The sequence below is a fragment of the Balaenoptera acutorostrata genome, chromosome 14 (genome assembly GCF_949987535.1).
Source record: "Balaenoptera acutorostrata chromosome 14, mBalAcu1.1, whole genome shotgun sequence".
Taxonomy (NCBI): domain Eukaryota; kingdom Metazoa; phylum Chordata; class Mammalia; order Artiodactyla; family Balaenopteridae; genus Balaenoptera; species Balaenoptera acutorostrata.
This window is the reverse complement of record NC_080077.1, coordinates 93,321,595-93,344,452: the sequence shown is the minus strand read 5'-3', so window position 1 is coordinate 93,344,452 and position 22,858 is coordinate 93,321,595.

Here is a 22,858-nt window from a genome sequence, read left to right as displayed (position 1 = left end):
GACACTTTTCATCACAATGCAACATGGGCACTCTCAGCACAATGCTCCATGCCCTTGTCATCAAAATGCTCCAGAACTCTTGTCATCATAATGCTCCATGCCAATGTCATCAAAATGCCCCATGACACTTGTCATCACAATGCTCCATGGCCTTTGTCATCACAATGCTCCATGACCCCTGTCATCACAAAGTTCTCTGCCCATATCATCACAAGGTTCCTTGTCACCTTTAATCACAATGCTCCATGCCCTTTCATCACAATGCTCCAGAATTCTTGTCATCGCAATGTTCCTTGACCGTGTCATCACAATGCTCCATGACCCTTGTCATCACAAAGCTCCATGACCCCTGTCATCACAATGATCCATGACTCCTTTCCTCACAGTGCTCCAGTACACTTTTCATCACAATGCTCCATGCCATTGTCAGCACAGTGTTCCTTGGACCCTGTCATCAAAATGCTCCATCCCCTTTTCATCACAATGCCCCAGATATCCTATCATTACAATGCTCCATGCCCGTGTCAACACAATGCTCCATGACCCCTGACATCAAAATGCTTTATGAGCCTTGTTATCAGAATGTTCCATGACCCCTGTTATCAAAATGGTCCATGACCGTTGCGATCTCAATGCTGCATGATACATTTTATCCCAATTCTCTGTGACCGCTGTCATCACAATGCTCCAGGACAATTTTCATCACAATGCTCCATGCCCCCTGTCATCACAGTGCCCCATAAACCCTGTAATCACAATGCTCCATGACCCTGTCATCACAATGCTACATGACACCTGTCATCACATTGTTCCATGGCCTATGTATTCACAATGCTCCATGGACACTGTAATCACACTGCTCCATGTTCCCTTTCAACACAATGCTCCATGACCCCTGTCATCACAATGTTCCATGAAAGTTGTCATCAAAATGCTCCATGACCCCGCTCACCACATGTTTCCCTGCCCTTGTCATCACAATGCTCCATGACCCATGTAATCACAATGGTACATGGCCTTGTCATCACAATGCTCCATGGTCTCTTTCATCACCGTGCTCCATGGTCTTTCTCATCACAATGCTCTATGACCCCTGTCATCACAATGCTCCACGCCGTTGTCATCACAATGCTCCATGGCCCCTGTAATCACAATGCTCCATTCACTTTTCATCACAATGCTCCAGAACCCTTGTCCTCATAATGCTCCATTCCCGTGTCATCCCATTGCTCAATGACACTTGTCATCAAAATGTTCCTTGGCCTTTGTCATCACAGTGCTCCATGATACCTTTAATCAAAATTCTACATCACCACTGTCATCACAATGCAAGATGACCAATGTCATCACAATGCCCCATGACACGTGTCATCACAATTCGCCTTGGCCCTTGTCATCTCAATGCTGTATGAACCGTGTCATCACTAGGTTCCAGGACACTTGTCATCACAGTGATCCATGACCACTTTCATCACAATGCTCCATGACCTCTCTTATCTCAATGCTCCATGGCCTTTGTATTCACAATGTTCTATTGTCCCGATAATCGCGTTGCTCCATGAACACTTTCATCACAATGCTCCTTGACCACTGTCACCATAATGCCCCATGACGTCTCTCATCACTGTGCTCCAAGGCCACTCTCATCAAAATGCTCCATGATCTGTGTCAGCACAATATTGCCTGACACTTGTCATCACAATGCTCCATGATCCCTGTAATCACAATGATCCCTGCCAATGTCATCACAATGCTCCATGTCTCCTGTAATCACAATGCTCCATGCCCTTGTCATCACAATGCTCCAGGTCTGTTGTCATTACCATGCTTCATGCCCGTGTCATCACAATGCTCCATGATTATTGTCTTCAAAATGCTAAATGGCCCATGTCATCACAGTGCTCCATGACCCCTGTCATCACAATGCTCTATGGCCTTTGTCATCACAATGCTCTGTGACCCCTGTCAACACAATGCCTGATGACCACTGTCATCAAAATGCTAAATGGCACTTGTCATCACAATGCTCTATGATGCCTGTCATCACTATTCTCCATGTCACTTGTTATCACAATGCTCCATGGCCCCTGTATGCACAGTGCTCCATGAACCGTTTCATCTCAATGCTCCATGACCTCACTCATCACAATGCCCCTTGACCCCTGTAATCACAATGTTCCATGGCCCTTGTCATCACAGTGCTCCAAGCCTTTGTCATCACATTGCTCCATGGCGCCTGTAATCACAATGCTCCATGCCCTTGTCATCACTGGGCTCCACAACTCTTGTCATTATACTGCTCCATGTCCATTTCATCACCATGCTCCATGACACTTGTCATCACAATTCGCCATGACCATTGTCATCACAATGCTCCATGAAACATGTCATCACAGGGTCCCAGGACACATGTCATCACAATGATCCATTACCACTTTCATCACAATGTTCCATGACCACTGTCATCTCAATGCTCCATGGCCTTTGTATTCACAATGCTCCATGGCCCCTGTAATCACAGTGCTCCATAACACCTTTCATCATAATGCTCCATGACCACTGCCATCTCAATGCCCCATGACGCCTGTCATCACAATACTCCAAGGCCCCTCTCATCACAATGCTCCATGACACTTGTCATCACATTGCTCCATAACACCTGTCATCACAGTGTTCTGTGCCCATGTCATCACAATGCTCCATGTCCCCTATAATCACAATGCTCCATGCCTTTTTCCTCACAATGCTCCAGAATTCTTGTCATCACAATGTTCCATGACCGTGGCATCACAGTGCTCCATGGCCCTTGTCATCACAATGCTCCAGAATTTTTGTCATCCCAATGTTCCATGACCGTGTCATCACAATGCCACATGACCCTGGTCATCACAGTTCTCCATGACCTTTGTCATCACAATGCTCTATGTCGGTTTTCATCACAATTCTCAATGACCACTTTAATCACTATGCTCGTTGACCATTTTCATCACATTTCTCTATTGTCATTACAATTTCCCATGGCCCCTTTCTTCACAATGCTCCATGATGCCTGTCATCACAATGCCCCATGGCTTTTGTTATCACAATGTTCCAGGACCAGTTTCATCACAATACTCCATCCCCCTTGTCATCATGGTGCACAATGAAACCTTTCATTACAATGCTCCATGACACTTGTCATCACAATGCTCCATGGCCTTTATCATCACAATGCTCCCAGGCACTTTTCATCACGATGTTCCATGAAAATTTTCATCACAATGCTCCATGACCATTGTCATCACAATAGTCCATACCCTTGTCAACACAATGCTGCATACTCCCTGTCATCACAATTCTCCATGACTGCGGTCACCACAATAATCCAGGACAATTTTCATAATGATGCTTCATGCCCCCAGTCATCACAGTGCTCCATGATACCTTTCATCACAATTCCTAGATGATCAATGTCATGACAATGCCCCATGTCACCTGTCATCACAATTCGCTATGACCCTTGTCCTCACAATACTCGATGAACCGTGTCATCACAGTGTTCCAGGACACATGTCATCACAATGATCCATGACTACTTTCATCACAATGCCCCAATACACCTGTCATCACAATGTTCCATGGCTCCTGTTATCATATTGCTCCATGATCTCTTTCATCACAATGTTCCATGACCACTGTCATCACCATGCTTCATGACGCCTGCAATCTCAGTGCTCCATGGCCCCTTTCATCACAATGCTCCATGAACCCAGTCATCACAATGTTCCCTGCCCTTTTCATCACAATTCTCCATGGGCACTCTCATCACAATGCTCCATGCCCTTGTCATCAAAATGCTCCAGAACTCTTGTCATCATAATGCTCCATGCCAATGTCATCAAAATGCCCCATGACACTTGTCATCACAATGCTCCATGGCCTTTGTCATCACAATGCTCCATGACCCCTGTCATCACAAAGTTCTCTGCCCATATCATCACAAGGTTCCTTGTCACTTTTAATCACAATGCTCCATGCCCTTTCATCACAATGCTCCAGAATTCTTGTCATCGCAATGTTCCTTGACCGTGTCATCACAATGCTCCATGACCCTTGTCATCACAAAGCTCCATGACCCCTGTCATCACAATGATCCATGACTCCTTTCCTCACAGTGCTCCAGTACACTTTTCATCACAATGCTCCATGCCATTGTCAGCACAGTGTTCCTTGGACCCTGTCATCAAAATGCTCCATCCCCTTTTCATCACAATGCCCCAGATATCCTATCATTACAATGCTCCATGCCCGTGTCAACACAATGCTCCATGACCCCTGACATCAAAATGCTTTATGAGCCTTGTTATCAGAATGTTCCATGACCCCTGTTATCAAAATGATCCATGACCGTTGCGATCACAATGCTGCATGATACATTTTATCCCAATTCTCTGTGACCGCTGTCATCACAATGCTCCAGGACAATTTTCATCACAATGCTCTATGCCCCCTGTCATCACAGTGCCCCATAACCCCTGTAATCACAATGCTCCATGACCCTGTCATCACAATGCTACATGACACCTGTCATCACATTGTTCCATGGCCTATGTATTCACAAAGCTCCATGGACACTGTAATCACACTGCTCCATGTTCCCTTTCAACACAATGCTCCATGACCCCTGTCATCACAACGTTCCATGAAAGTTGTCATCAAAATGCTCTATGACCCCGCTCACCACAAGTTTCCCTGCCCTTGTCATCACAATGCTCCATGACCCATGTAATCACAATGGTACATGGCCTTGTCATCACAATGCTCCATGGTCTCTTTCATCACCATGCTCCATGGTCTTTCTCATCACAATGCTCTATGACCCCTGTCATCACAATGCTCCACGCCATTGTCATCACAATGCTCCATGGCCCCTGTAATCACAATGCTCCATTCACTTTTCATCACAATGCTCCAGAACCCTTGTCCTCATAATGCTCCATTCCCGTGTCATCCCATTGCTCAATGACACTTGTCATCAAAATGTTCCTTGGCCTTTGTCATCACAGTGCTCCATGATACCTTTAATCAAAATTCTACATCACCACTGTCATCACACTGCAAGATGACCAATGTCATCACAATGCCCCATGACACGTGTCATCACAATTCGCCTTGGCCCTTGTCATCTCAATGCTGTATGAACCGTGTCATCACTAGGTTCCAGGACACTTGTCATCACAGTGATCCATGACCACTTTCATCACAATGCTCCATGAACTCTGTTATCTCAATGCTCCATGGCCTTTGTATTCACAATGCTCCATTGTCCCGATAATCGCGTTGCTCCATGAACACTTTCATCACAATGCTCCTTGACCACTGTCACCATAATGCCCCATGACGTCTCTCATCACTGTGCTCCAAGGCCACTCTCATCAAAATGCTCCATGATCTGTGTCAGCACAATATTGCATGACACTTGCCATCACGATGCTCCATGATCCCTGTAATCACAATGATCCCTGCCAATGTCATCACAAAGCTCCATGTCTCCTGTAATCACAATGCTCCATGCCCTTGTCTTCACAATGCTCCATGGCCCATGTCATCACAGTACTCCATGACCCCTGTCATCACAATGCTCTATGGCCTTTGTCATCACAATGCTCCGTGAACCCTGTCTACACAATGCCTGATGACCCCTGTCATCAAAATGCTAAATGACACTTGTCATCACAATGCTCTATGACGCCTGTCATCACTATTCTCCATGTCACTTGTTATCACAATGCTCCATGGCCCCTGTAATCCCAGTACTCCATGACCTCTTTCATCACAATGCCCAATGCCACCTCTCATCACAATTCTCCATGGCATGTGTCATCACGATGCTCCATGACACCTGTCATCACAATGCTCCATGACACTTGTCCTCACAATGCTCGATGGCCTTTGTCATCATAATGTTCCTTGGTGCTTTTCATCGCAATGCTCCATGACAACTTTCATCAAAATACTCAAAGATTTGTTTCATCACAATGCTCCATGGCCCTTGTCATTACAAAGCCACATGATCCCTTTCATCACAATTCTCCATGGCAACTTACATAAAAATGCTCCATGCCCCTGGCATCACAATGCCCAATGAAACCTGTTTTTACAATGATCCATGAGCCTTGTCATCACAAGGGTCCATGCCCCTTGAATTCAAAATGCTCCATGGCCCTTGTCATCACAATGATCCATAGCGTTTTTCATGGCAATGCTCCATGACCGCTTTCAGCACAATGCCCCATGACCCCTGTCATCACGATGCTCCATGGCCCTTGTCATCACAATGCTCCATGAAACATTTCCTCACAATGCTCCAGTACGCCTTTCATCCAAATTCCCCATGGCCACTCTCATCACAATTCTAGATGACCCCTGTCATCGTAATGTTCCATGACCCGTTTCATCTCAATGCTCCATGACAGCTGTCATCACAATGCTCCATGGCTTTTGTCATCACAATGCTCCATGGCCCCTGTAATCACAGTGCTCCATGACCCGTTTCATCTCAATGCTCCATGACCTCACTCATCACAATGCCCCTTGACCCCTGTAATCACAATGTTCCATGGCCCTTGTCATCACAGTGCTCCAAGCGTTTGTCATCACACTGCTCCAAGGCACCTGTAATCACAATGCTCCATGCCCTTGTCATCACTGGGCTCCACAACTCTTGTCATTATGCTGCTCCATGTCCATTTCATCACCATGCTCCATGACACTTGTCATCACTATTCGCCATGACCATTGTCATCACAATGCTCCATGAAACATGTCATCACAGGGTCCCAGGACACATGTCATCACAATGATCCATTACCACTTTCATCACAATGTTCCATGACCACTGTCATCTCAATGCTCCATGGCCTTTGTATTCACAATGCTCCATGGCCCCTGTAATCACAGTGCTCCATAACACCTTTCATCATAATGCTCCATGACCACTGCCATCTCAATGCCCCATGACGCCTGTCATCACAATACTCCAAGGCCCCTCTCATCACAATGCTCCATGACACTTGTCATCACAGTGCTCCATAACACCTGTCATCACAGTGTTCCATGCCCATGTCATCACAATGCTCCATGTCCCCTATAATCACAATGCTCCATGCCTTTTTCCTCACAATGCTCCAGAATTCTTGTCATCACAATGTTCCATGACCGTGGCATCACAGTGCTCCATGGCCCTTGTCATCACAATGCTCCAGAATTTTTGTCATCACAATGTTCCAGGACCGTGTCATCACAATGCCACATGACCCTGGTCATCACAGTTCTCCATGACCTTTGTCATCACAATGCTCTATGTCGGTTTTCATCACAATTCTCAATGACCACTTTAATCACTATGCTCGCTGACCATTTTCATCACATTTCTCTATTGTCATTACAATTCCCCATGGCCCCTTTCTTCACAATGCTCCATGATGCCTGTCATCACAATGCTCCATGGCTTTTGTTATCACAATGTTCCAGGACCAGTTTCATCACAATACTCCATCCCCCTTGTCATCATGGTGCACAATGAAACCTTTCATTACAATGCTCCATGACACTTGTCATCACAATGCTCCATGGCCTTTATCATCACAATGCTCCCAGGCACTTTTCATCACGATGTTCCATGAAAATTTTCATCACAATGCTCCATGACCATTGTCATCACAATAGTCCATACCCTTGTCAACACAATGCTGCATACTCCCTGTCATCACAATTCTCCATGACTGCTGTCACCACAATAATCCAGGACAATTTTCATAATAATGCTTCATGCCCCCAGTCATCACAGTGCTCCATGATACCTTTCATCACAATTCCTAGATGATCAATGTCATGACAATGCCCCATGTCACCTGTCATCACAATTCGCTATGACCCTTGTCCTCACAATACTCGATGAACCGTGTCATCACAGTGTGCCAGGACACATGTCATCACAATGATCCATGACTACTTTCATCACAATGCCCCAATACACCTGTCATCACAATGCTCCATGGCTCCTGTTATCATATTGCTCCATGATCTCTTTCATCACAATGTTCCATGACCACTGTCATCACCATGCTTCATGACGCCTGTCATCTCAGTGCTCCATGACCCCTTTCATCACAATGCTCCATGAACCCAGTCATCACAATGTTCCCTGCCCTTTTCATCACAATGCTCCATGGGCACTCTCATCACAATGCTCCATGCCAATGTCATCAAAATGCCCCATGACACTTGTCATCACAATGCTCCATGGCCTTTGTCATCACAATGTTCCATGATACCTTTCTTCACAATTCTAGATGACCACTGTCATCACAATGCCCCATGACAGATGTCATCACAATTCGCCATGGTCCTTGTCATCACAATGCTCCATGAACTGTGTCATCACAAGGTTCCAGGACACTTGTCATCACAAAGTTCCATGATCACTTTCATCACAATGCTCCATGAAACCTGTCATCTCAATGCTCCATAGCCTTTGTATTCACAATGCTCCATGGTCCCTGTAATCACAGTGCTCCATGACCCCTTTCATCACAATGCTCCAAGACCGCTGTCATCACAATGCCCCATGACGCCTGCCATCACAAATCTCCAAGGCCTCTCTTACCAAAAAGCACCGTGATCCCTCTCAGCACAATGTTCCATGACACTTTTCATCACAATGCTCCATGGGCACTCTCAGCACAATGCTCCATGCCCTTGTCATCAAAATGCTCCAGAACTCTTGTCATCATAATGCTCCATGCCAATGTCATCAAAATGCCCCATGACACTTGTCATCACAATGCTCCATGGCCTTTGTCATCACAATGCTCCATGACCCCTGTCATCACAAAGTTCTCTGCCCATATCATCACAAGGTTCCTTGTCACCTTTAATCACAATGCTCCATGCCCTTTCATCACAATGCTCCAGAACTCTTGTCATCGCAATGTTCCTTGACCGTGTCATCACAATGCTCCATGACCCTTGTCATCACAAAGCTCCATGACCCCTGTCATCACAAAGATCCATGACTCCTTTCCTCACAGTGCTCCAGTACACTTTTCATCACAATGCTCCATGCCATTGTCAGCACAGTGTTCCTTGGACCCTGTCATCAAAATGCTCCATCCCCTTTTCATCACAATGCCCCAGATATCCTATCATTACAATGCTCCATGCCCGTGTCAACACAATGCTCCATGACCCCTGACATCAAAATGCTTTATGAGCCTTGTTATCAGAATGTTCCATGACCCCTGTTATCAAAATGGTCCATGACCGTTGCGATCACAATGCTGCATGATACATTTTATCCCAATTCTCTGTGACCGCTGTCATCACAATGCTCCAGGACAATTTTCATCACAATGCTCCATGCCCCCTGTCATCACAGTGCCCCATAACCCCTGTAATCACAATGCTCCATGACCCTGTCATCACAATGCTACATGACACCTGTCATCACATTGTTCCATGGCCTATGTATTCACAATGCTCCATGGACACTGTAATCACACTGCTCCATGTTCCCTTTCAACACAATGCTCCATGACCCCTGTCATCACAACGTTCCATGAAAGTTGTCATCAAAATGCTCCATGACCCCGCTCACCACAAGTTTCCCTGCCCTTGTCATCACAATGCTCCATGACCCATGTAATCACAATGGTACATGGCCTTGTCATCACAATGCTCCATGGTCTCTTTCATCACCATGCTCCATGGTCTTTCTCATCACAATGCTCTATGACCCCTGTCATCACAATGCTCCACGCCGTTGTCATCACAATGCTCCATGGCCCCTGTAATCACAATGCTCCATTCACTTTTCATCACAATGCTCCAGAACCCTTGTCCTCATAATGCTCCATTCCCGTGTCATCCCATTGCTCAATGACACTTGTCATCAAAATGTTCCTTGGCCTTTGTCATCACAGTGCTCCATGATACCTTTAATCAAAATTCTACATCACCACTGTCATCACAATGCAAGATGACCAATGTCATCACAATGCCCCATGACACGTGTCATCACAATTCGCCTTGGCCCTTGTCATCTCAATGCTGTATGAACCGTGTCATCACTAGGTTCCAGGACACTTGTCATCACAGTGATCCATGACCACTTTCATCACAATGCTCCATGACCTCTCTTATCTCAATGCTCCATGGCCTTTGTATTCACAATGTTCTATTGTCCCGATAATCGCGTTGCTCCATGAACACTTTCATCACAATGCTCCTTGACCACTGTCACCATAATGCCCCATGACGTCTCTCATCACTGTGCTCCAAGGCCACTCTCATCAAAATGCTCCATGATCTGTGTCAGCACAATATTGCCTGACACTTGTCATCACAATGCTCCATGATCCCTGTAATCACAATGATCCCTGCCAATGTCATCACAATGCTCCATGTCTCCTGTAATCACAATGCTCCATGCCCGTGTCATCACAATGCTCTATGATTATTGTCTTCAAAATGCTCCATGGCCCATGTCATCACAGTGCTCCATGACCCCTGTCATCACAATGCTCTATGGCGTTTGTCATCACAATGCTCTGTGATCCCTGTCAACACAATGCCTGATGACCACTGTCATCAAAATGCTAAATGGCACTTGTCATCACAATGCTCTATGATGCCTGTCATCACTATTCTCCATGTCACTTGTTATCACAATGCTCCATGGCCCCTGTATGCACAGTGCTCCATGAACCGTTTCATCTCAATGCTCCATGACCTCACTCATCACAATGCCCCTTGACCCCTGTAATCACAATGTTCCATGGCCCTTGTCATCACAGTGCTCCAAGCCTTTGTCATCACACTGCTCCATGGCACCTGTAATCACAATGCTCCATGCCCTTGTCATCACTGGGCTCCACAACTCTTGTCATTATACTGCTCCATGTCCATTTCATCACCATGCTCCATGACACTTGTCATCACAATTCGCCATGACCATTGTCATCACAATGCTCCATGAAACATGTCATCACAGGGTCCCAGGACACATGTCATCACAATGATCCATTACCACTTTCATCACAATGTTCCATGACCACTGTCATCTCAATGCTCCATGGCCTTTGTATTCACAATGCTCCATGGCCCCTGTAATCACAGTGCTCCATAACACCTTTCATCATAATGCTCCATGACCACTGCCATCTCAATGCCCCATGACGCCTGTCATCACAATACTCCAAGGCCCCTCTCATCACAATGCTCCATGACACTTGTCATCACATTGCTCCATAACACCTGTCATCACAGTGTTCCGTGCCCATGTCATCACAATGCTCCATGTCCCCTATAATCACAATGCTCCATGCCTTTTTCCTCACAATGCTCCAGAATTCTTGTCATCACAATGTTCCATGACCGTGGCATCACAGTGCTCCATGGCCCTTGTCATCACAATGCTCCAGAATTTTTGTCATCACAATGTTCCATGACCGTGTCATCACAATGCCACATGACCCTGGTCATCACAGTTCTCCATGACCTTTGTCATCACAATGCTCTATGTCGGTTTTCATCACAATTCTCAATGACCACTTTAATCACTATGCTCGCTGACCATTTTCATCACATTTCTCTATTGTCATTACAATTCCCCATGGCCCCTTTCTTCACAATGCTCCATGATGCCTGTCATCACAATGCTCCATGGCTTTTGTTATCACAATGTTCCAGGACCAGTTTCATCACAATACTCCATCCCCCTTGTCATCATGGTGCACAATGAAACCTTTCATTACAATGCTCCATGACACTTGTCATCACAATGCTCCATGGCCTTTATCATCACAATGCTCCCAGGCACTTTTCATCACGATGTTCCATGAAAATTTTCATCACAATGCTCCATGACCATTGTCATCACAATAGTCCATACCCTTGTCAACACAATGCTGCATACTCCCTGTCATCACAATTCTCCATGACTGCTGTCACCACAATAATCCAGGACAATTTTCATAATAATGCTTCATGCCCCCAGTCATCACAGTGCTCCATGATACCTTTCATCACAATTCCTAGATGATCAATGTCATGACAATGCCCCATGTCACCTGTCATCACAATTCGCTATGACCCTTGTCCTCACAATACTCGATGAACCGTGTCATCACAGTGTGCCAGGACACATGTCATCACAATGATCCATGACTACTTTCATCACAATGCCCCAATACACCTGTCATCACAATGCTCCATGGCTCCTGTTATCATATTGCTCCATGATCTCTTTCATCACAATGTTCCATGACCACTGTCATCACCATGCTTCATGACGCCTGTCATCTCAGTGCTCCATGACCCCTTTCATCACAATGCTCCATGAACCCAGTCATCACAATGTTCCCTGCCCTTTTCATCACAATGCTCCATGGGCACTCTCATCACAATGCTCCATGCCAATGTCATCAAAATGCCCCATGACACTTGTCATCACAATGCTCCATGGCCTTTGTCATCACAATGTTCCATGATACCTTTCTTCACAATTCTAGATGACCACTGTCATCACAATGCCCCATGACAGATGTCATCACAATTCGCCATGGTCCTTGTCATCACAATGCTCCATGAACTGTGTCATCACAAGGTTCCAGGACACTTGTCATCACAAAGTTCCATGATCACTTTCATCACAATGCTCCATGAACCCTGTCATCTCAATGCTCCATAGCCTTTGTATTCACAATGCTCCATGGTCCCTGTAATCACAGTGCTCCATGACCCCTTTCATCACAATGCTCCAAGACCGCTGTCATCACAATGCCCCATGACGCCTGCCATCACAAATCTCCAAGGCCTCTCTTACCAAAAAGCACCGTGATCCCTCTCAGCACAATGTTCCATGACACTTTTCATCACAATGCTCCATGGGCACTCTCAGCACAATGCTCCATGCCCTTGTCATCAAAATGCTCCAGAACTCTTGTCATCATAATGCTCCATGCCAATGTCATCAAAATGCCCCATGACACTTGTCATCACAATGCTCCATGGCCTTTGTCATCACAATGCTCCATGACCCCTGTCATCACAAAGTTCTCTGCCCATATCATCACAAGGTTCCTTGTCACCTTTAATCACAATGCTCCATGCCCTTTCATCACAATGCTCCAGAATTCTTGTCATCGCAATGTTCCTTGACCGTGTCATCACAATGCTCCATGACCCTTGTCATCACAAAGCTCCATGACCCCTGTCATCACAAAGATCCATGACTCCTTTCCTCACAGTGCTCCAGTACACTTTTCATCACAATGCTCCATGCCATTGTCAGCACAGTGTTCCTTGGACCCTGTCATCAAAATGCTCCATCCCCTTTTCATCACAATGCCCCAGATATCCTATCATTACAATGCTCCATGCCCGTGTCAACACAATGCTCCATGACCCCTGACATCAAAATTCTTTATGAGCCTTGTTATCAGAATGTTCCATGACCCCTGTTATCAAAATGGTCCATGACCATTGCGATCACAATGCTGCATGATACATTTTATCCCAATTCTCTGTGACCGCTGTCATCACAATGCTCCAGGACAATTTTCATCACAATGCTCCATGCCCCCTGTCATCACAGTGCCCCATAACCCCTGTAATCACAATGCTCCATGACCCTGTCATCACAATGCTACATGACACCTGTCATCACATTGTTCCATGGCCTATGTATTCACAATGCTCCATGGACACTGTAATCACACTGCTCCATGTTCCCTTTCAACACAATGCTCCATGACCCCTGTCATCACAACGTTCCATGAAAGTTGTCATCAAAATGCTCCATGACCAAAAAAATAAAAAAAATAAAAAAATAAAAAAAAAAAAAAAAAAAAAAAAAAAATGCTGCATGACCCCGCTCACCACAAGTTTCCCTGCCCTTGTCATCACAATGCTCCATGACCCATGTAATCACAATGGTACATGGCCTTGTCATCACAATGCTCCATGGTCTCTTTCATCACCATGCTCCATGGTCTTTCTCATCACAATGCTCTATGACCCCTGTCATCACAATGCTCCACGCCGTTGTCATCACAATGCTCCATGGCCCCTGTAATCACAATGCTCCATTCACTTTTCATCACAATGCTCCAGAACCCTTGTCCTCATAATGCTCCATTCCCGTGTCATCCCATTGCTCAATGACACTTGTCATCAAAATGTTCCTTGGCCTTTGTCATCACAGTGCTCCATGATACCTTTAATCAAAATTCTACATCACCACTGTCATCACAATGCAAGATGACCAATGTCATCACAATGCCCCATGACACGTGTCATCACAATTCGCCTTGGCCCTTGTCATCTCAATGCTGTATGAACCGTGTCATCACTAGGTTCCAGGACACTTGTCATCACAGTGATCCATGACCACTTTCATCACAATGCTCCATGACCTCTCTTATCTCAATGCTCCATGGCCTTTGTATTCACAATGTTCTATTGTCCCGATAATCGCGTTGCTCCATGAACACTTTCATCACAATGCTCCTTGACCACTGTCACCATAATGCCCCATGACGTCTCTCATCACTGTGCTCCAAGGCCACTCTCATCAAAATGCTCCATGATCTGTGTCAGCACAATATTGCCTGACACTTGTCATCACAATGCTCCATGATCCCTGTAATCACAATGATCCCTGCCAATGTCATCACAATGCTCCATGTCTCCTGTAATCACAATGCTCCATGCCCTTGTCATCACAATGCTCCAGGTCTGTTGTCATTACCATGCTTCATGCCCGTGTCATCACAATGCTCCATGATTATTGTCTTCAAAATGCTCCATGGCCCATGTCATCACAGTGCTCTATGACCCCTGTCATCACAATGCTCTATGGCCTTTGTCATCACAATGCTCTGTGACCCCTGTCAACACAATGCCTGATGACCACTGTCATCAAAATGCTAAATGGCACTTGTCATCACAATGCTCTATGATGCCAGTCATCACTATTCTCCATGTCACTTGTTATCACAATGCTCCATGGCCCCTGTATGCACAGTGCTCCATGAACCGTTTCATCTCAATGCTCCATGACCTCACTAATCACAATGTTCCATGGCCCTTCTCATCACAGTGTTCCAAGCCTTTGTCATCACACTGCTCCATGGCACCTGTAATCACAATGCTCCATGCCCTTGTCATCACTGGGCTCCACAACTCTTGTCATTATACTGCTCCATGTCCATTTCATCACCATGCTCCATGACACTTGTCATCACAATTCGCCATGACCATTGTCATCACAATGCTCCATGAAACATGTCATCACAGGGTCCCAGGACACATGTCATCACAATGATCCATTACCACTTTCATCACAATGTTCCATGACCACTGTCATCTCAATGCTCCATGGCCTTTGTATTCACAATGCTCCATGGCCCCTGTAATCACAGTGCTCCATAACACCTTTCATCATAATGCTCCATGACCACTGCCATCTCAATGCCCCATGACGCCTGTCATCACAATTATCCAAGGCCCCTCTCATCACAATGCTCCATGACACTTGTCATCACATTGCTCCATAACACCTGTCATCACAGTGTTCTGTGCCCATGTCATCACAATGCTCCATGTCCCCTATAATCACAATGCTCCATGCCTTTTTCCTCACAATGCTCCAGAATTCTTGTCATCACAATGTTCCATGACCGTGGCATCACAGTGCTCCATGGCCCTTGTCATCACAATGCTCCAGAATTTTTGTCATCCCAATGTTCCATGACCGTGTCATCACAATGCCACATGACCCTGGTCATCACAGTTCTCCATGACCTTTGTCATCACAATGCTCTATGTCGGTTTTCATCACAATTCTCAATGACCACTTTAATCACTATGCTCGCTGACCATTTTCATCACATTTCTCTATTGTCATTACAATTCCCCATGGCCCCTTTCTTCACAATGCTCCATGATGCCTGTCATCACAATGCTCCATGGCTTTTGTTATCACAATGTTCCAGGACCAGTTTCATCACAATACTCCATCCCCCTTGTCATCATGGTGCACAATGAAACCTTTCATTACAATGCTCCATGACACTTGTCATCACAATGCTCCATGGCCTTTATCATCACAATGCTCCCAGGCACTTTTCATCACGATGTTCCATGAAAATTTTCATCACAATGCTCCATGACCATTGTCATCACAATAGTCCATACCCTTGTCAACACAATGCTGCATACTCCCTGTCATCACAATTCTCCATGACTGCGGTCACCACAATAATCCAGGACAATTTTCATAATAATGCTTCATGCCCCCAGTCATCACAGTGCTCCATGATACCTTTCATCACAATTCCTAGATGATCAATGTCATGACAATGCCCCATGTCACCTGTCATCACAATTCGCTATGACCCTTGTCCTCACAATACTCGATGAACCGTGTCATCACAGTGTGCCAGGACACATGTCATCACAATGATCCATGACTACTTTCATCACAATGCCCCAATACACCTGTCATCACAATGCTCCATGGCTCCTGTTATCATATTGCTCCATGATCTCTTTCATCACAATGTTCCATGACCACTGTCATCACCATGCTTCATGACGCCTGTCATCTCAGTGCTCCATGACCCCTTTCATCACAATGCTCCATGAACCCAGTCATCACAATGTTCCCTGCCCTTTTCATCACAATGCTCCATGGGCACTCTCATCACAATGCTCCATGCCAATGTCATCAAAATGCCCCATGACACTTGTCATCACAATGCTCCATGGCCTTTGTCATCACAATGTTCCATGATACCTTTCTTCACAATTCTAGATGACCACTGTCATCACAATGCCCCATGACAGATGTCATCACAATTCGCCATGGTCCTTGTCATCACAATGCTCCATGAACTGTGTCATCACAAGGTTCCAGGACACTTGTCATCACAAAGTTCCATGATCACTTTCATCACAATGCTCCATGAACCCTGTCATCTCAATGCTCCATAGCCTTTGTATTCACAATGCTCCATGGTCCCTGTAATCACAGTGCTCCATGACCCCTTTCATCACAATGCTCCAAGACCGCTGTCATCACAATGCCCCATGACGCCTGCCATCACAAATCTCCAAGGCCTCTCTTACCAAAAAGCACCGTGATCCCTCTCAGCACAATGTTCCATGACACTTTTCATCACAATGCTCCATGGGCACTCTCAGCACAATGCTCCATGCCCTTGTCATCAAAATGCTCCAGAACTCTTGTCATCATAATGCTCCATGCCAATGTCATCAAAATGCCCCATGACACTTGTCATCACAATGCTCCATGGCCTTTGTCATCACAATGCTCCATGACCCCTGTCATCACAAAGTTCTCTGCCCATATCATCACAAGGTTCCTTGTCACCTTTAATCACAATGCTCCATGCCCTTTCATCACAATGCTCCAGAATTCTTGTCATCGCAATGTTCCTTGACCGTGTCATCACAATGCTCCATGACCCTTGTCATCACAAAGCTCCATGACCCCTGTCATCACAAAGATCCATGACTCCTTTCCTCACAGTGCTCCAGTACACTTTTCATCACAATGCTCCATGCCATTGTCAGCACAGTGTTCCTTGGACCCTGTCATCAAAATGCTCCATCCCCTTTTCATCACAATGCCCCAGATATCCTATCATTACAATGCTCCATGCCCGTGTCAACACAATGCTCCATGACCCCTGACATCAAAATGCTTTATGAGCCTTGTTATCAGAATGTTCCATGACCCCTGTTATCAAAATGGTCCATGACCATTGCGATCACAATGCTGCATGATACATTTTATCCCAATTCTCTGTGACCGCTGTCATCACAATGCTCCAGGACAATTTTCATCACAATGCTCCATGCCCCCTGTCATCACAGTGCCCCATAACCCCTGTAATCACAATGCTCCATGACCCTGTCATCACAATGCTACATGACACCTGTCATCACATTGTTCCATGGCCTATGTATTCACAATGCTCCATGGACACTGTAATCACACTGCTCCATGTTCCCTTTCAACACAATGCTCCATGACCCCTGTCATCACAACGTTCCATGAAAGTTGTCATCAAAATGCTCCATGACCAAAAAAATAAAAAAAATAAAAAAATAAAAAAAAAAAAAAAAAAAAAAAAAAAATGCTGCATGACCCCGCTCACCACAAGTTTCCCTGCCCTTGTCATCACAATGCTCCATGACCCATGTAATCACAATGGTACATGGCCTTGTCATCACAATGCTCCATGGTCTCTTTCATCACCATGCTCCATGGTCTTTCTCATCACAATGCTCTATGACCCCTGTCATCACAATGCTCCACGCCGTTGTCATCACAATGCTCCATGGCCCCTGTAATCACAATGCTCCATTCACTTTTCATCACAATGCTCCAGAACCCTTGTCCTCATAATGCTCCATTCCCGTGTCATCCCATTGCTCAATGACACTTGTCATCAAAATGTTCCTTGGCCTTTGTCATCACAGTGCTCCATGATACCTTTAATCAAAATTCTACATCACCACTGTCATCACAATGCAAGATGACCAATGTCATCACAATGCCCCATGACACGTGTCATCACAATTCGCCTTGGCCCTTGTCATCTCAATGCTGTATGAACCGTGTCATCACTAGGTTCCAGGACACTTGTCATCACAGTGATCCATGACCACTTTCATCACAATGCTCCATGACCTCTCTTATCTCAATGCTCCATGGCCTTTGTATTCACAATGTTCTATTGTCCCGATAATCGCGTTGCTCCATGAACACTTTCATCACAATGCTCCTTGACCACTGTCACCATAATGCCCCATGACGTCTCTCATCACTGTGCTCCAAGGCCACTCTCATCAAAATGCTCCATGATCTGTGTCAGCACAATATTGCCTGACACTTGTCATCACAATGCTCCATGATCCCTGTAATCACAATGATCCCTGCCAATGTCATCACAATGCTCCATGTCTCCTGTAATCACAATGCTCCATGCCCTTGTCATCACAATGCTCCAGGTCTGTTGTCATTACCATGCTTCATGCCCGTGTCATCACAATGCTCCATGATTATTGTCTTCAAAATGCTCCATGGCCCATGTCATCACAGTGCTCCATGACCCCTGTCATCACAATGCTCTATGGCCTTTGTCATCACAATGCTCTGTGACCCCTGTCAACACAATGCCTGATGACCACTGTCATCAAAATGCTAAATGGCACTTGTCATCACAATGCTCTATGATGCCTGTCATCACTATTCTCCATGTCACTTGTTATCACAATGCTCCATGGCCCCTGTATGCACAGTGCTCCATGAACCGTTTCATCTCAATGCTCCATGACCTCACTCATCACAATGCCCCTTGACCCCTGTAATCACAATGTTCCATGGCCCTTGTCATCACAGTGCTCCAAGCCTTTGTCATCACACTGCTCCATGGCACCTGTAATCACAATGCTCCATGCCCTTGTCATCACTGGGCTCCACAACTCTTGTCATTATACTGCTCCATGTCCATTTCATCACCATGCTCCATGACACTTGTCCTCACAATTCGCCATGACCATTGTCATCACAATGCTCCATGAAACATGTCATCACAGGGTCCCAGGACACATGTCATCACAATGATCCATTACCACTTTCATCACAATGTTCCATGACCACTGTCATCTCAATGCTCCATGGCCTTTGTATTCACAATGCTCCATGGCCCCTGTAATCACAGTGCTCCATAACACCTTTCATCATAATGCTCCATGACCACTGCCATCTCAATGCCCCATGACGCCTGTCATCACAATACTCCAAGGCCCCTCTCATCACAATGCTCCATGACACTTGTCATCACATTGCTCCATAACACCTGTCATCACAGTGTTCCGTGCCCATGTCATCACAATGCTCCATGTCCCCTATAATCACAATGCTCCATGCCTTTTTCCTCACAATGCTCCAGAATTCTTGTCATCACAATGTTCCATGACCGTGGCATCACAGTGCTCCATGGCCCTTGTCATCACAATGCTCCAGAATTTTTGTCATCACAATGTTCCATGACCGTGTCATCACAATGCCACATGACCCTGGTCATCACAGTTCTCCATGACCTTTGTCATCACAATGCTCTATGTCGGTTTTCATCACAATTCTCAATGACCACTTTAATCACTATGCTCGCTGACCATTTTCATCACATTTCTCTATTGTCATTACAATTCCCCATGGCCCCTTTCTTCACAATGCTCCATGATGCCTGTCATCACAATGCCCCATGGCTTTTGTTATCACAATGTTCCAGGACCAGTTTCATCACAATACTCCATCCCCCTTGTCATCATGGTGCACAATGAAACCTTTCATTACAATGCTCCATGACACTTGTCATCACAATGCTCCATGGCCTTTATCATCACAATGCTCCCAGGCACTTTTCATCACGATATTCCATGAAAATTTTCATCACAATGCTCCATGACCATTGTCATCACAATAGTCCATACCCTTGTCAACACAATGCTGCATACTCCCTGTCATCACAATTCTCCATGACTGCGGTCACCACAATAATCCAGGACAATTTTCATAATGATGCTTCATGCCCCCAGTCATCACAGTGCTCCATGATACCTTTCATCACAATTCCTAGATGATCAATGTCATGACAATGCCCCATGTCACCTGTCATCACAATTCGCTATGACCCTTGTCCTCACAATACTCGATGAACCGTGTCATCACAGTGTTCCAGGACACATGTCATCACAATGATCCATGACTACTTTCATCACAATGCCCCAATACACCTGTCATCACAATGCTTCATGGCTCCTGTTATCATATTGCTCCATGATCTCTTTCATCACAATGTTCCATGACCACTGTCATCACCATGCTTCATGACGCCTGTCATCTCAGTGCTCCATGGCCCCTTTCATCACAATGCTCCATGAACCCAGTCATCACAATGTTCCCTGCCCTTTTCATCACAATGCTCCATGGGCACTCTCATCAAAATGCCCCATGACACTTGTCATCACAATGCTCCATGGCCTTTGTCATCACAATGTTCCATGGCCCCTGTCATCACAGTGCTCCATGATACCTTTCATCACAATTCTAGATGACCACTGTCATCACAATGCCCCATGACAGATGTCATCACAATTCGCCATGGTCCTTTTCATCGCAATGCTCCATGAATCGTGTCATCACAATGTTCCAGGACAGTTGTCATCACAAAGTTCCATGATCACTTTCATCACAATGCTCCATGAACCCTGTCATCTCAATGCTCCATAGCCTTTGTATTCACAATGCTCCATGGTCCCTGTAATCACAGTGCTCCATGACCCCTTTCATCACAATGCTCCAAGACCGCTGTCATCACAATGCCCCATGACGCCTGCCATCACAAATCTCCAAGGCCTCTCTTACCAAAAAGCACCGTGATCCCTCTCAGCACAATGTTCCATGACACTTTTCATCACAATGCTCCATGGGCACTCTCAGCACAATGCTCCATGCCCTTGTCATCAAAATGCTCCAGAACTCTTGTCATCATAATGCTCCATGCCAATGTCATCAAAATGCCCCATGACACTTGTCATCACAATGCTCCATGGCCTTTGTCATCACAATGCTCCATGACCCCTGTCATCACAAAGTTCTCTGCCCATATCATCACAAGGTTCCTTGTCACCTTTAATCACAATGCTCCATGCCCTTTCATCACAATGCTCCAGAATTCTTGTCATCGCAATGTTCCTTGACCGTGTCATCACAATGCTCCATGACCCTTGTCATCACAAAGCTCCATGACCCCTGTCATCACAATGATCCATGACTCCTTTCCTCACAGTGCTCCAGTACACTTTTCATCACAATGCTCCATGCCATTGTCAGCACAGTGTTCCTTGGACCCTGTCATCAAAATGCTCCATCCCCTTTTCATCACAATGCCCCAGATATCCTATCATTACAATGCTCCATGCCCGTGTCAACACAATGCTCCATGACCCCTGACATCAAAATGCTTTATGAGCCTTGTTATCAGAATGTTCCATGACCCCTGTTATCAAAATGATCCATGACCGTTGCGATCACTATGCTGCATGATATATTTTATCCCAATTCTCTGTGACCGCTGTCATCACAATGCTCCAGGACAATTTTCATCACAATGCTCCATGCCCCCTGTCATCACAGTGCCCCATAAACCCTGTAATCACAATGCTCCATGACCCTGTCATCACAATGCTACATGACACCTGTCATCCATTGTTCCATGGCCTATGTATTCACAATGCTCCATGGACACTGTAATCACACTGCTCCATGTTCCCTTTCAACACAATGCTCCATGACTCCTGTCATCACAACGTTCCATGAAAGTTGTCATCAAAATGCTCCATGACCCCGCTCACCACAAGTTTCCCTGCCCTTGTCATCACAATGCTCCATGACCCATGTAATCACAATGGTACATGGCCTTGTCATCACAATGCTCCATGGTCTCTTTCATCACCATGCTCCATGGTCTTTCTCATCACAATGCTCTATGACCCCTGTCATCACAATGCTCCACGCCGTTGTCATCACAATGCTCCATGGCCCCTGTAATCACAATGCTCCATTCACTTTTCATCACAATGCTCCAGAACCCTTGTCCTCATAATGCTCCATTCCCGTGTCATCCCATTGCTCAATGACACTTGTCATCAAAATGTTCCTTGGCCTTTGTCATCACAGTGCTCCATGATACCTTTAATCAAAATTCTACATCACCAC